Below are 14316 nucleotides of genomic sequence, written 5' to 3' on the forward strand. Positions count from 1 at the left end.
GCTCTGTGAGAGCTCGGAGCGCAGAGTGTGTGGGCACAGCACTGTCAGACAAGTGCTAAAGGCAGAGCTCGCCTTTGGCTGGTGGCTCGAAGTGGAGGCAGGGACTCCTAGAGATACAAGCAAAAGCTTTTGCATCTGACGAGCCACACTTACGTGCTCCAACAACATATCTTTGTGAATGGGTGCTGAGGGAAGCTTGTGAGATGTGATAATGGTTTTCTCCAGCCCTCTTCCCTTCTTGGTCCAACTGAGTGCGTTTGTCACCCTCCAGTGCAATACCCCATTGCAGAAACTCAGAGGTGACTTTAACCACAAGGATGAAATTTTCTCTTGTGCGACACCCAAGTGGAATTTGAGACCCTTCTTCACAGAGCTGAACTTAACCCTGGAGGAATAACAACTTCACAGATGATGCCAAACTTCTTTGATTCTTTTCAGATCACACAGTTTGTTTAGGGAAGCAATATGGTCAGAAATGGAGGAGTGAAAGCAGCAACCTATGGGCATGGCTATTGCATTAGAAAAGAGTTAATAGTGTTGCTATTTACATGAAATGCAACTTCCTGATGACTCAATAACATAACCCCATAGCTAATTAATAAATATGTTGAAGATTATTACGATGTTGTCACTTACAGCCTTCTAACAGCTCCCTAGGGATAGGACAGCTAGTTAGATCAGCAGATCTTCCTCAATTAGGCCCCAATTTCACATCAGTATTAGAGCTTCTGTGTTGTAGATATTAAATATTAATTTTGATCCATGTAAGGGGTGAATGCCTAGTCTGCCTGTGCTTCCTGTTGATTTGCATGGAAAAATTGTAAGGATTAGAGAGAAATCTTGAAGTACTTACATGTACCATTCATGCAAGCATCTCAAATATCTTAATTTGTTGTCTTGATAGATAAACTTGATTAAAATTTTCAGTATAGAACTTTGAATCACATAAAAAAGCTGATTTACTAAGTATGTCTTTACATATTTTAGTGAAATTAATGGGCAGAGAAAATTATCACCTTCATTTGAACATATTACTCTTTTAAAATAATGTTAATTTTCAAAAAAGAAGAGGAGTAGTAAGATACATTAGTTAGAACTTAGTAGATGCTAGAAATACCTTTTATTTCAGTAATGTGAGCCTTTTCCTGTTCCTCTATTTAAAATGGTAGAATTAGATTACTAATGTCCCTCAAAGGATACTTAAACTAATCAGCAAAGAGCTTCTCTCCTCCCAAAAGGACCTGATAGGGTTGTCCCGTCTGCCATGTATTATTGGCATTAGCAAAAAGAGCTTCTAGTGCTACTTAATGAGAAAGGATAATGGAATCATATATATTAATGGTCAAAGCCTGAGTAACAGCTTATGCCCCCTGAAACAAGTTCTGAGTATGTCCTTTGGGAAGCATTTCCTGCACAGATGTTTTTATTAAATGTATGTGGAAAATGTACCAGGCAATACCACTTCCAGCATTAACAGGTTCACGTGCACTTGTCATGTAGTAAAGGCAAAATCCTGAGACCCATGGATCCACAGCCTACAGCTTGTAGCAGTTTCATTAAAGGCTTGATCTGATCTCCTTGTATGTCATAAATCATGGCATTCCACCTGGCTACAGCAACATGAGTTTTAATAGGTTTCTTTAACTGAAACAAGTGCTAAGCCATACCCAATCCAATTTACTAGTGAATGCACCGCTCCTCCTTACAGTTTCTAATGGTTAATTTAAGAAAAAGGGAGCTGTATTTGTAACTCTAATTTGCTTTGTTTCTGCCTCTAGCAGCTAGATCTTATTATCCCTTTCTTCTTGGTATTAAAGAACCTCTTTGTAACAAGTATTTTCTCAGTTATGGTCACCAATCTTCTTTTGCGTATAGGTAACAGATACAGCTCTTGGAATACTGGAGACCTAAAGATCTTCTCTCCAGTCCTCAAAACATTTCTCTGGTTCTCTTTTGTGATTCTTGATGAGTTAGGATTTCTTAATAATTTATTGATTCCTTATCTTAAAGGTGAAAAAAAAAATCTAATTTTTAAATATATGTGAGACTGTCCCTGTGCAGAAAGTACTCTGGTGACAAATATAGTTGTGAGGTTTGTCCAAAATCATACTGCTGTTCTCACTTTGTGATTTGCTGTAGCTGCCAAGATTTCCTTTTCAGTTTGTCCTTCAGCCCTTCAGGGTTGAGGGCTGGGTGTAATATGGCACACCTTCTTTTCCCCCCAAGCTTTGTTTCCCAGGCCAACATGTGACACTTCATTTTCACTGCCTTGCAAATGTCACATGCATCTGTTTCTTTGTGTAGCAAATCTCAAGATTTACATAAGTAAATAGCTTTCAGCACTCTTGAAGCCGCAACAATGTACAAACATGTTTGAAATTGTTGAACTAAAACTTGTATTTGCCTGCTGTGCATAAAGATTTAAGAGACTGAACATTTTGTTAATGATTTCAGTGTAGCATCTTCATACTGAGATGATTAGGATGACAGGTTAACCTTGTACACTTAAGTTTTGGTCCCTTATTTTCAGTATGAGCTTCTCCTGAAGGAGTTTGAATCCCACTGCAGTGCCTTCATCCATCAGCAAAAATGGTGGAGAGCCAAGGTGTTCTGTGAGATATCCCAGACTCCCAATGGTTTATTTTCATAAAGGGATTGATAAAGACACTTGATTCTTACTCAAAAACTGTTGTGATTTTATTTGGCAGTGTAAATACATCTTCATATTTGTACATGGAGAAAAAGATTCTAGAAACTATACGTGTAAAAATGCAATATCAGTACCGTTGAAGTTTTCTTACAGGGGAAAATATCCACTGCTAATCTGATCATGGCATGTGTCTGTTTTCCTCCTGCCTTGCCAGTGTCTATCTGTTGCTTTTTTTATCTGTTCCTGACACAGTTAATTTAAGGGATGATACCTTTAATGGTGCTCAGAAGGCACCTGTCACATATGGGACGCCACAAGGTGTAACATAATGATGTTAATCAGCCCCAGAACTGAACTGATGTGATAGTAAATGTGAAGCCTGTAGATTCCTGCTTCCTCTAAGACCTGTCAGTTATCTCTCAGTAGAAGAGCTGAACTGTAAAAAGAGCATAAAAAGAGCTTCATGTGATAGCTACAAAATGGAAATAAATGCCTGGCTATTAAAAAGAATAGGTGTCTAATATCCAAATTATTTCAAGGATACTGGAAAAAAAAAAGAATAAAACCTGCTTATAAGTCCACTTTAGCAAGATTCTGATTTAGACTCATGGTTCTTTATCAGCCATCTATATGTAAACACATGCAAATGCGACCCATATTATGATTTTGCTGGTAATTATTTTCAGTTATTATTTAATTATATGTAGTCCTTTACTTAAGCACTTTGTAAAAATAAGATCTTTGAAAAAAACTGGAATGGTTTCAAGAGGAATAAATATATTGTTCTGTAAGTTCGGCCTTTAATGTAATGTGCAAACCATTGGATTGAAAGCAGTAGGTACCACAGGTCAACTGCAGTCACTAATCACTGCCTCAGCAAAAGAGATTGACTTTGTTGCTAGCTGGCTGCAGTAAGAATAGTAAATCACTTGATAGTCTTTATATTTATTCAGTTCACAGCTTGATCACTACTGTTTCACCTTTCCTCTGAAAAGCAGTAATGCTCTTTGCTTTCTCCAGGAAATAGAAACTGCTCATGGAATCTCCTCACTGTTTGTTGCAAGTGAATGAGCAATACAGCTTATGCCCACTGCTTCCTGAAATGAAGCACTGTCATAGCATGAATATTTCTATTGAAAATTGGGGTGGGGGGCATTTTTGGTTGGGTTTTTTTGGTTGTTTCTTTAGACAGCCTCTGGCAGCCGGTTGTGCTGCTTTATGCCTTACAGTTTCTGTACTTTGTTAGCTGTGAAGATGCCATAATATAACTTTGCAGGTAGAACTGCAGGTAGGCATCTTGTGAAGGATGAGCCTCCTGGGACACTGATTGCATTACCGTGCTAAACAAATTGCTGTAACAAAAATGTTTAGCCAAATCTCTATAGAAAAGGGTAACATTCATTGAAATGCATTTTCAAAGGGAATATCTGAAATTGACGAAGTACCTAAATATGCCTTTGAAGTCACTATGCATGCAGATGTAAGATGAAAAATAAGTGTTTGTTGACGTACTGTTTCACTTTCAAGCTGTAGAGTTTTAATTTTATTAAGAATGAAAGTGATGTCTTAAACACTTATTCACACCAACGTGTCTTTGTGCCAAAAACACACGTCTTTATGTCTAGAGCCAGGTTTGGAAGGGTAGATTTGGAGAAAAAATTGGGCCTACAGCAAGGAACTGCTATGCTGAGTCTGTGGGACTGAGCATTTCTGTGGAAGGTTCATGGAGATGTGGGCATATCCTTCTTGGAGCAGATACCCTTCTCCATTGGCTTCATTGGTTTGGGCTCCTGTCTTAAAAAAGCAAAAGGCTGCCTCAAAAATGAGTGACAGACAGGTCTGCAACACCAAGTGGTGTAGCTGGTAGTACACCCTTTTTGTAGCAAATCACTAGATAAAAACAAGCTTGAATTCGCTGCTTTGATTGTGGGTGTTTCTTCTTGAACTGTTAACCTAATAACTTCTGAGTTATAATTCAGTGTGATTATCAACATCTGGTTATGTGAGCTGACTGCCTTGTAAAGAGGGAGAAATGGTTTCAGTTTAGACGTTTTCTAGCTCACAAACTGGGGTTTGGAAAGTGCTGAATCCTTGCCTGAATACATATTTCAGATCCTGTTAACAGCAAAACATGCTGCTATTAAACTATGAAATCAAAGGGGTTTGATAGTCCTTTGTAAATCAGTGGCAAGAAAAATGAAAGTACAAAAAATTATTGTTAATTTAAGCCAGAGTTTTTAAAGCTATGTCACACATGCAGTTGCATTTAAATGAGTGTGTTCTACACATGCAATTAAGTTGGTTGGGGTGCAGCTAATGAAATACAAGCATTGCTTTTCAAATACGTCCTCCTGTGCATTCAGACTTTAATATATTATTGTACTTAAGGCATGGTCTTCAAATGTGGGAGTGGTGTTTTTGTCCGTTACTCTCAAACATAGGAAAGCATAATATTGCTATAATATGTTAAAGACATCTTAAATCAGACATGATAAAAGAAAAGTTTCTCAATTAGCTATTATTTTAAATGGTAAATTGTAGCATATCACTTCTACAAAATAAGTAATAGCCCTTCTTTAATCTGGTATGTGTCATTATTATTTGGAGGTTTGCACTTCTTGATAAAAAGTACCTTTTCAGGAATTTTCCTTTGTAAAGAAGTTTCTCTGCCTCAATATTTTAGTGTAGTTCTATCATTCTGACTGATTGGCCTGGGAGTCACATTAAATGTGTACATTTGGTAGTGAGAAGGTAGGAAGTTTGTATCCTTTTGGAACAGAGACCAGGTAGCAATAACAGTGAAACAAGCTGAGTTATGTTAGAAAGGGCAGATTTTTGGAGAACTGGGGACAGTTAAATTTTGGAAGAGATTAGTAATATTTGAATGGAAAAGAATACAGCTTCCGATAGGTTCAGGTGTGCCTGGCCTGGGGTATCAGCTGCTTGATGCTGCCTGGGACAGCGTAACGGAGAACACGGGCATTTACCACATGTGTCTGTAGTAGATGAACCAAATGCAGGAATCATTTTGTGTGGCAATGAAAAAACATTTATATATCTCTTTATGGAGACAGAGAGATATATATGCTTATAATTAAATGGTTTTTAAGAATGAATGGGATACATCATGCTGTTAATGCATATTTAGACTGTGATTCCTACACTTTCTTGGGGATCGTGAATAACTCCAGCCTAATAAAAGCTTGCCCAAGGAGAGAGAACTATCCTTGCAGGACAGAGGCAGACCTGCATGTTCCTCTGTTCTGTGGTCCTGGGCTTCTCTCCTGCAGGGTGTGGGAGTGCTGAGGCAGAAAGGAGCTGCTGTGTGAAATCCTGTACCTCACTCATGTTGTGTCTTTATGGGGGAGTCCAGATGTTCTGCTTCAAGTCTGTCTCTGAAGGCCACCCCCTTTTCCCTGGGGCCATGATAACCATAGCCAGTAACTAAAGAGAAGTGAGGGACTCAGTACTCTCTGGGTGGGAAGGAGAAATAATCTATAAAATGTTTCCATGGTAGTGGTTTTCTATCTTTCTTCCAGACCTTCAGAATATGCCTGTTTAGTAATACTTATTATCTGCTTCTACTTCTTCGTTTCTCCAACTAATGTGCATTGAAAATGTTCACTTATCCACCTGGGCTCAGTGGAGCTTTATACACCATATGTATTTATGTTAAAGGCTGAACCTATTTTTATATTACTTCAGGTTTTCAATTAACCTTGCTTCCACATATTTCACAGCATTAAAAGCAGTTTAGTGTTAAACAGAACTCACATCTCCTCACACCTCCTCTCCTTCCCTCATAAAACATTAAAATGCAGCTTTTCTGTACTGTAGGAAACATTGTGACAGTTGAGTTACATAACCAATTCGACATTGGATTTACATTATTTTGAGGAAATAACACCAGTAGTGGTTTTCCAGTGTTTTACTCCACTGTTAGATGTACTAGCAGATGTTGCTACACTGAGTTGCATTTCTTCGTAGTGAAGCATGAACACCAATTTTTATTCAAGGTGCCTAGATGTAGCATTTTGATGTATGCATATACATCTAAAGCAATAAAAATTTATTGTTACTATTTTGGAAAATTCTGTTAAATTCAGTGCATTTACATGGAAATAGAAAAAGAGTAAATTCATGAAGGAGAGGGAAAAATGGTGAGAAATCTCATTCTAAATTGTTGTATTTGGTGCTACTGGATTTCTTCTGTCGTGTCACAAAAATAGTTTGTACAGACTAATCTAATGATGCATAAATTAATGAGTATTTTATGATAATCTATTCAGTGAAGTCAAGGTGTAAAATTAAGCACTGGGTTCCTAGAGAACTTCTAGGGTATTACCAGTTCAAACATTAGTTTCTCTTTCTTATCTATAAATTTTTGAAAGTGTTTTGAAAGTGTCAGTGTTTTCTTGAGATTAATGTTCCTCTTGCTAAGGACTTTCTCTTTGTTGTACTTGATACCATCTGTGACACACTACTCAGCAAGCTGGAGTCATGACTACCATCACAGATCCTTGTGATTTGCAATATAAATTTCATTTTTAGGGAATCATTAATTGTGTCCTCTCAGCTGATTGTTTCCCTTTAAATGTGCTTGCAGTAGTTTACTTTCACTAAGCTTTCTGGACCATAAGTGCCCCTATAATCCCCAAGTTCTCTTTGCTTCCCAGGATTATGAATTTGCCTTATAGAAATCATGGAAATATAGAAATAGCTTTCTCAGCCATTGTATCAGCCATTTTTCTGACAATATTTTGAGGGGCTCGCTGCTGCCTCTGATCAAAACTCTGTGCTGAAAGCCATCTGCATTGCCAGAAATGTGATATGCGTCTTTCTAGCCTTAGAATAGACTTGACCATGAAAAAAAATGGAAATTTGAACCCAAATCACCAACTCTTCATGTCCTCACACTGAAATATGTCCCATGAATATGAAATATTTCATATGTTTTTCCTCAAAGTACAAATCATAGTATTTTTCTGAGATAAAAAGCATAGTGGAACAAATATGCCCATATTTTTCAGCCGGTTCAGGTGTCATGTCTGAATATAAACCCAGTATTCAGAGACCTTTTGTGGACCTGCAATCATTTTTGAAGTGCTGGAACTTCATGGTGTATTAAATTCATCCACTTGTCAAGTTCTGTTCACCTGTGAGAGACACACACGAGTTTTCCATAAAGACCCACTTACAACTTGGTCTAGCAAGGGTGGAAAATGCCCAGCAACATCTTTATTGTCTCTCTTCCCTTGGTCTCCTTGCACAAAAGCAAGTGATGTTCTTGAATTGATTGAGTTCAGCTTCTGCCTTCTCTCTGAATCTCTCAAAGCCGCCAAGACCACTGTTCCTATAGATATTTTCTCTGCTTGTTGCTTTGTGCAACTGGGTATTTCTAGCAGAGGAACCTTGTGACCAGGCTGACTCACTCCATAGCACAGACACTCTTTTTTCTCAATTCTATCAGTTGCCTACCTACTGTAATTGAAATCTTCACCACAGTACTAATCTCCTCTTCACCACCTTTGACTCATTCCTCAAAGCCTCTTCTCCCACCACAGTTTCTTTTTCTGAGAAGGATCTTGGCAATTTCTTCCCAGTGAGAAATGATAAACATATGATCTTCATAACTGCTCCCTTCACTGGCTGCTCTGTTTCTGAAACAGTCCTCTAGCCTCTCACAAGTTACAAAGTTTGCCAACTGCTGTCCTCTGCTCACCCTCCTTATGCATTTCCCCATCTGATCCCTTTTTTCCTCCACTCTGTCACTCTCTTCTTTCTCTTTTCTTACAAATTTTCAAGCTTGCCTTAGCCTTTCACTTACTGAAAACATCCCAGGGTTTATCCAACCTGTCCTTCTAAGAGGCTCTCATCCCTGAATGCATGGAGCACGCTACAGTCATTTCCATCTACTTCCCACTCCTTGTAGTCAATGGGAACTGCTCAAAGCACTCTGTAGTAACTTTCTCCAGTCTAATCAGACTGGGGACTCCACCTTTGACCCTGTGAATCAATCAGCTGTTTTAACTTCAATAATCATACTGCAATGCTCTCCTCTTTTGGCTTCCTTAGTGCTACCCTTTCCTCCCTGTGCTCCTTGGTGAATTTGCCTTCTCACATCTCCAGTTGTAGGACGTTACAGGGAAGCCAAAGATTACCTTACCCAATTACTTTACCCAAGATTACCTTACCTAACTCAAATAATGATGTTAGAAAAGTACTTTTCTTAGTTTCTTCCTTTTTTTGTTGTTTTTGGCCATATTGTTTACTGGTCATTTTTCTCAGGTGATGCTCCCTTTTCTCTTTTCAGCAGCTCATTTTTCCTTTCTCCACCCTGTGTTGATTTCCTCCTCTACTCTTGTTTTCAAGGCAGAACCTTTGTGCCTTCTTTGGAACACTTCAGGTGCTTCTGCAAAGCTGCTTCTTCAAATCTCTCCTCAAAATGTGCTTTTACCAGGTTCCCTGCAGAAAGTACTGCTTGTCATAATGGTTGTTATCTTCTATTTTTTTTTCCCTCTTACTTCATACTGACCTACTGCCTTTTGTCCTCAATCCACTGTACAAATCCTGAGGAGTGTTTCCACTGGGCATTTAGCGAGGGCCGATGTTGTGGAGTCCTGCTCGTGAGTAGAACTCGGAGGAGCTGTGGTAAACAGCAGTGAAGGGAACAGTTAAAGGCCAGGAGCAGTTGAAGTCATGGCTATATCCCTGCAGAATGGGCCTGGCACACTATTCTAGCAGTTAATATTTTTGGCAAAAATACAGATATGGAAACTATGTCCATGTCCAGATGTGCACAGAGAGAGCTGCCAGAACAGAGTAGTATACACGGTAACATATGCTGTTTTCTTACCTATGGAGAGATGCAAGTCCTTACCTTGGAAAAAGTGAAACGCTGAATAAGCTCTGGGATCAGCAGCTACGGTTCTGGGGTGCTTAACCACCTAAGTCATTCCCTCCAGCACCCTTTTGTTGTAATCTCCCTCCAATGATATTAAAAATACAGAAACCTTGGCCAGGTTGTGGTTGATCTAATTTATAAAACATTTTCTGGATATTAGCAGCTAGGGCAATGCACTTGTAGCTTTTAAATTGTGTTAAATATACTGTAAACTCCCTGAAAGAACCTTTCATTGAAGATTATTGTATGAAGATCTGAAGATTAAAGTGTCTAGATTAAAGATTAATGTGAAGTCCACTGGGATATTGTTTGATGTATAAGGAGCTATATAGTATATTTATCATGCACTTTTCAAAACTGCTTGGGGGAATTAGACACCCAGTTCCCTACATGTCTTTGAAAATCTCACTCTAAGGAATTTGTTGTTGTATAGTGAAAATGGTAATATTTTCACTGGGAGCTTGAGTCAAAGAGGGAAGGAGAGACGTGGAAACCCTCTGTATTCAACTAGGGCTTGATGTTGGCTCCTTACAGTTTTTTTTATTGTTTGGAATTTGCTTCGTCATTGTAGAGAGACAACTTGGATTTGAGTGCTACAAGTTCATAAAACTGGCCTGACCCAAGAACATTGCTCCACCTGCTTATGTATTTCTTGTCACCAATTCCATTTCTTCTTTGCTCTCACTTCAAGATAGTTTTCATGTTCTCCTAAACAGAAGTAATTTAAACAGTGTATAAAATAACCATACAAACATTAATGAAACAAATGCATACGTGTACATATTTGTATTTACTGTGCCATATGCAAATTTATGCAAAAATAATTATGTTATACATGTATTTTTTTAAAATAATCCTTTTGCTGGAGTTTTTCTAAGTCTATTTTTCTGTCGAGAAATAGCAGTACTTTAATGAAAGAAATGTTCTACATATGGTAGAAATTACGTGTTTGCTTGTTCCTGAAGTGCTGCAGTACAAATAAGCTGTTAAATGCCAACTCTGAATGTTATTTTTCAGATGTTAAGAGAGATAGTCCTGTACTAAAACTATTAGGAGGCAAATTTATTTGAACTTCAAAACCCCTTTGATCTGAAAGGAAAATGAACTGCGTATGAGTTGTACGCTTCGTTAATTTAGGGTTGGCCAACTGTGTGCATTTTTGTTTGTTTGCTTTTTTTCCAGGAGGCATTCTTCTATTGAAGTTTATTAAAACTTATAATGCAGTACACTGTTACTTTTTTTCTGGTAAAATCTGTTGGATTGCTTTCATAAAAGGACAGTTTTTCCATAGAAAGTACCCTGTGAGAATCAGTATTCAGGTTCACAGGCACTTGAAAAGTCAATGTGCAGGTGTGTTGCATTCAGAGCTATTGTAGTGGTCTTATCATTAAACCTGCAGTAGGCATTTATAAAGTAAGGCTTTCACGGGTACTGGGTAAGTGTGATTAAAAATAATCATCTGTCTGATGAATATTTTCCTCTGACTTTTGGCAGGATAACCCATCTGAAACTGTGCCAGAGTTTACGGGAACACTGATGCCAGCAATTTAAGGATCTTCACATTTGGTCTCAGTGGTAAGTTCTAAAGATGTCATAGTAAACCACGTTAGAATGTTACTGGTTTCTGTTATGTTACACTAAAATTGAATCTGTGTGAAAGATGAAGCACTTCTCCTTGACCAATACAACGATAGAGAGATAATAAGAACAAATATTGATCTCTGAGAGATTGAGCTCAGGAGCTCAGGACACAAGTTCTGAGCAATTTTTGTCAGACTAAAATCAAAAGGCCTTTTTTATTGTCCTTTCTACTAATGTAACTGCTCTCAGAAGGTTTGACATTGTACATTTTGGAGAATGTAACCATTGGGCAGACTCCAAAGAGAAAGTAAAATGCACAAAAGGAAATCCAGTGGCTTCTTCTTGCTGAAAACAAAGCAATAAGTTGTAAAATTACAAATTATTTTTCCCTTCTAATGCTCTCTTTGTTGTAACTACTCTGATTGATCAAACCTTGAGTCAGATTTTCAAATACTGCTGTGGAGAAATTGTAGGGAGATTTAATCTATCTGCATCTTGAAGCACAGAAGTCCTGCTGCAGAGATGATTTCCCAGCTTTTGTAAAAGAGAGGGAAGAGGCAGCAGCTGGATTCTGCTGTAGTTTTGCATCATTTGGAATAGACCTTCCATGGTAGCTGGGTAGAGTGGAATAATTCTTCAACAGGAGCTCAATGTTGGTGCTTAAGTGCTCAGCTTTTTCAGGAAGAAGGGCCTAATTTTAGATTATACTATTTGTGATAATATTGTGGTCAGAATTATTCTCCCTGTCATGCCATATACCTCATGGAGTGTTTTGGTCCCTGGGGAGGTAGGAAGTGTGGGGAGGCATGGGAGGGCACCCCACTGCATGTGCCACTGCTGCTCTCAGCAGCTCTAGGGGCCACTGCTGGAGGCAGGGCTTGGCCAGCCCTTGGACTCAGCGTGGCCAGTCGTGCCCGTGCTGCTTTTAGATCACTGTGATACAGATGTCAAGTACCAGCACTTCCAAGTCCTTACAGTTACAGGCTATTGAAGTATATATTTTTTGAATTAGATTACTCTGCAAAAGCAAGAACTTTTCTGACATGGAAATGTTCCTCTAGCAATTTATTATCATTAACCAAATACTTCAATAAAATCTCTGCTTCAGTTTAAAGATGTATTCAACAACAATAGCATTCCTATTCAGTCATGCTCTATTCATACAAAAAATGAGCATAATGCTGTGTTATCATGAATCCTCAAGACAGATTACATTTTGTTATTGCTGGGTGACTTTTATAATGTGGGAATGTGTTTCTAATAAAGGACAGTATCTCCCTCAGAGCATACTGTTCTAGCAATGTTCTTTATTAGAAATAAAAGAATACAGCATTCATATCATGTTACTTGATCACATAACCAGTGTGCAGAACAACAAATTATCAAGACAGTTTTGTAAGCAAATAATATGACCCTAACAACACTATTCTTAACTTTTCAAATTGTTGTTTGACATTACTAAAATCTGTAAGCACTGTGGCCTAGAGAGTTGAAAGTCAATGCTCTTCTGACAGACAGAATTTATGAAAGCCAGAAGTGGCTGGACTAAACTACTAGATCTTCTTCCCCTGAAAAAAAGCAAGACAGTAGTGACCTAGCAAAGGAAAACAAGAGAGCTGCATTTGTTGTCTCTTAGCTGAGGCAAATGAAATCCATTTTAAGTCATCTGAGGTGCAGCCCTGTGACAAAACTCCCATTCACTTCAGCAGGAGCCACTCAGGTAATGGACATTTAGGCACTAAAAACTGTAACAGGGTTAGATAAAGTCCTTTAGGAGCTAGGAGAAAAATTTGGCCAACTAGAAAAACATACAGGGAGAGAGAAAGAGGAACTTGCATATTCATGTTCCCAGTAAATACGTAGCATATGCCTCAGAAGGAGTGAGGACCTTCAGGGCATGCTGGTGACCAGCTCGCTTGCTGAACTGCTCAATATTCTGTGCAATTAAAGGAAAGTGTGTATATGGATGTCTGTGAAAATGAGGAAAAAAGTGTTCCTTCTTCCTGCATTTCTTTATTTGACCATCCCTTCACACTTCATTTCAGCCGTTATATGGGTTTTGTGTTCATACTTTATTCTATTTTCTTGAGGCAAGAAAGATTTTCAATGAGAAGTTGATGAATGTCCATATTAAATTGGATCCCTTTTTTAATTAAGTTCATCTGAATTTAATTTTGCAATTTTACTTCAGTAAACTCATCTGACTCCAGATGTTGAATGTGATTTTTCTATTCCTTCTCTCACATAATTTTACCTGTAAAAGATTTATGACTTAGAGAGGCATTTCTGAACACTTTGGAGTGTTTTTGGCGTGTGTTTCGTGAATGGCTGGTACACATGACCGATTAGCATCCAAAAATACCACTCTGCACCCAGGCCTTCTTTCAATAGAGTCTTATTACTTCTATTACTTGAACTTTAAACAAATAATCAGCTTTTTAAAAAGCATTACCGATGCATTTAAAATGATAAAGGGATATTTTGCAGATATTTTAATTCTGCAGATATTTTAAAAGTGAAAGAGAAATCTTCAGAAGCTACAGGATTCCATAAGAAAAAATGTAAGAACTACTCACTTTGATTAAAGGAAATTCCAAACGATTTGGGGGGGTTTGGACCCTATTCTTTCATTACAGTTGTTGTAGTGAATTGTTCAGAGCATGTTATTTGGACTTTGTAAGCATGGGAAACAAATACTGAAGTGGCTATGGTCTTAAAGATTTAAGATATACTAATTTTTTAAGACTTACTCATTGTGCTACCAAGAACAGTGACATTGCAGATTTAACTGTCACTGCATACTTTTCATATTCTGTCACGGCTTCTGGATCAGTGTGAATGGCTCTAATTTTAAGAATTACTCAGAATCCGCTCCTTAAATCTGGACATATCTAATAACTTTGTATGTGACACATACGAGGCATTGTATCATGCAGGCTCTGGTTCTCATCAAAGAAACAGATACCCCAATTAAACTTTCAGATAATGCTAAAAAGAGAATAGTCCAACTGTAAACAAAAGGGTGGTTGTATTCTTTTTATTTCTTCAAAATGAAATCACTTTCCTTGAGAGTTTTTGCTGGTGTAAGCCTCTTGATATATTAATTTGAAATATTTATCCGTGCAGTCAATAGATCAAATTTTGAACATTTGTGTCAGTTCAAGGCTCATGGGATGCAAAC

General features: G+C 38.0%; 1 protein-coding gene across 2 annotated transcripts in view; it reads left to right on the top strand.

The window, feature by feature from the left end:
• The window catches only part of SEMA6D (semaphorin 6D), a 225984-nt gene that overhangs the window by 83532 nt on the left and 128136 nt on the right, over positions 1-14316 (top strand). For both annotated transcript variants that reach the window (XM_032122351.1, XM_032122352.1), the window contains one exon: positions 11049-11129. The gene's annotated coding sequence lies outside the window, so the exon portion shown is untranslated. The remainder of the gene's footprint in view (positions 1-11048; positions 11130-14316) is intronic.

This window comes from Corvus moneduloides, chromosome 13, assembly GCF_009650955.1.
Source record: "Corvus moneduloides isolate bCorMon1 chromosome 13, bCorMon1.pri, whole genome shotgun sequence".
NCBI classification, from domain to species: domain Eukaryota; kingdom Metazoa; phylum Chordata; class Aves; order Passeriformes; family Corvidae; genus Corvus; species Corvus moneduloides.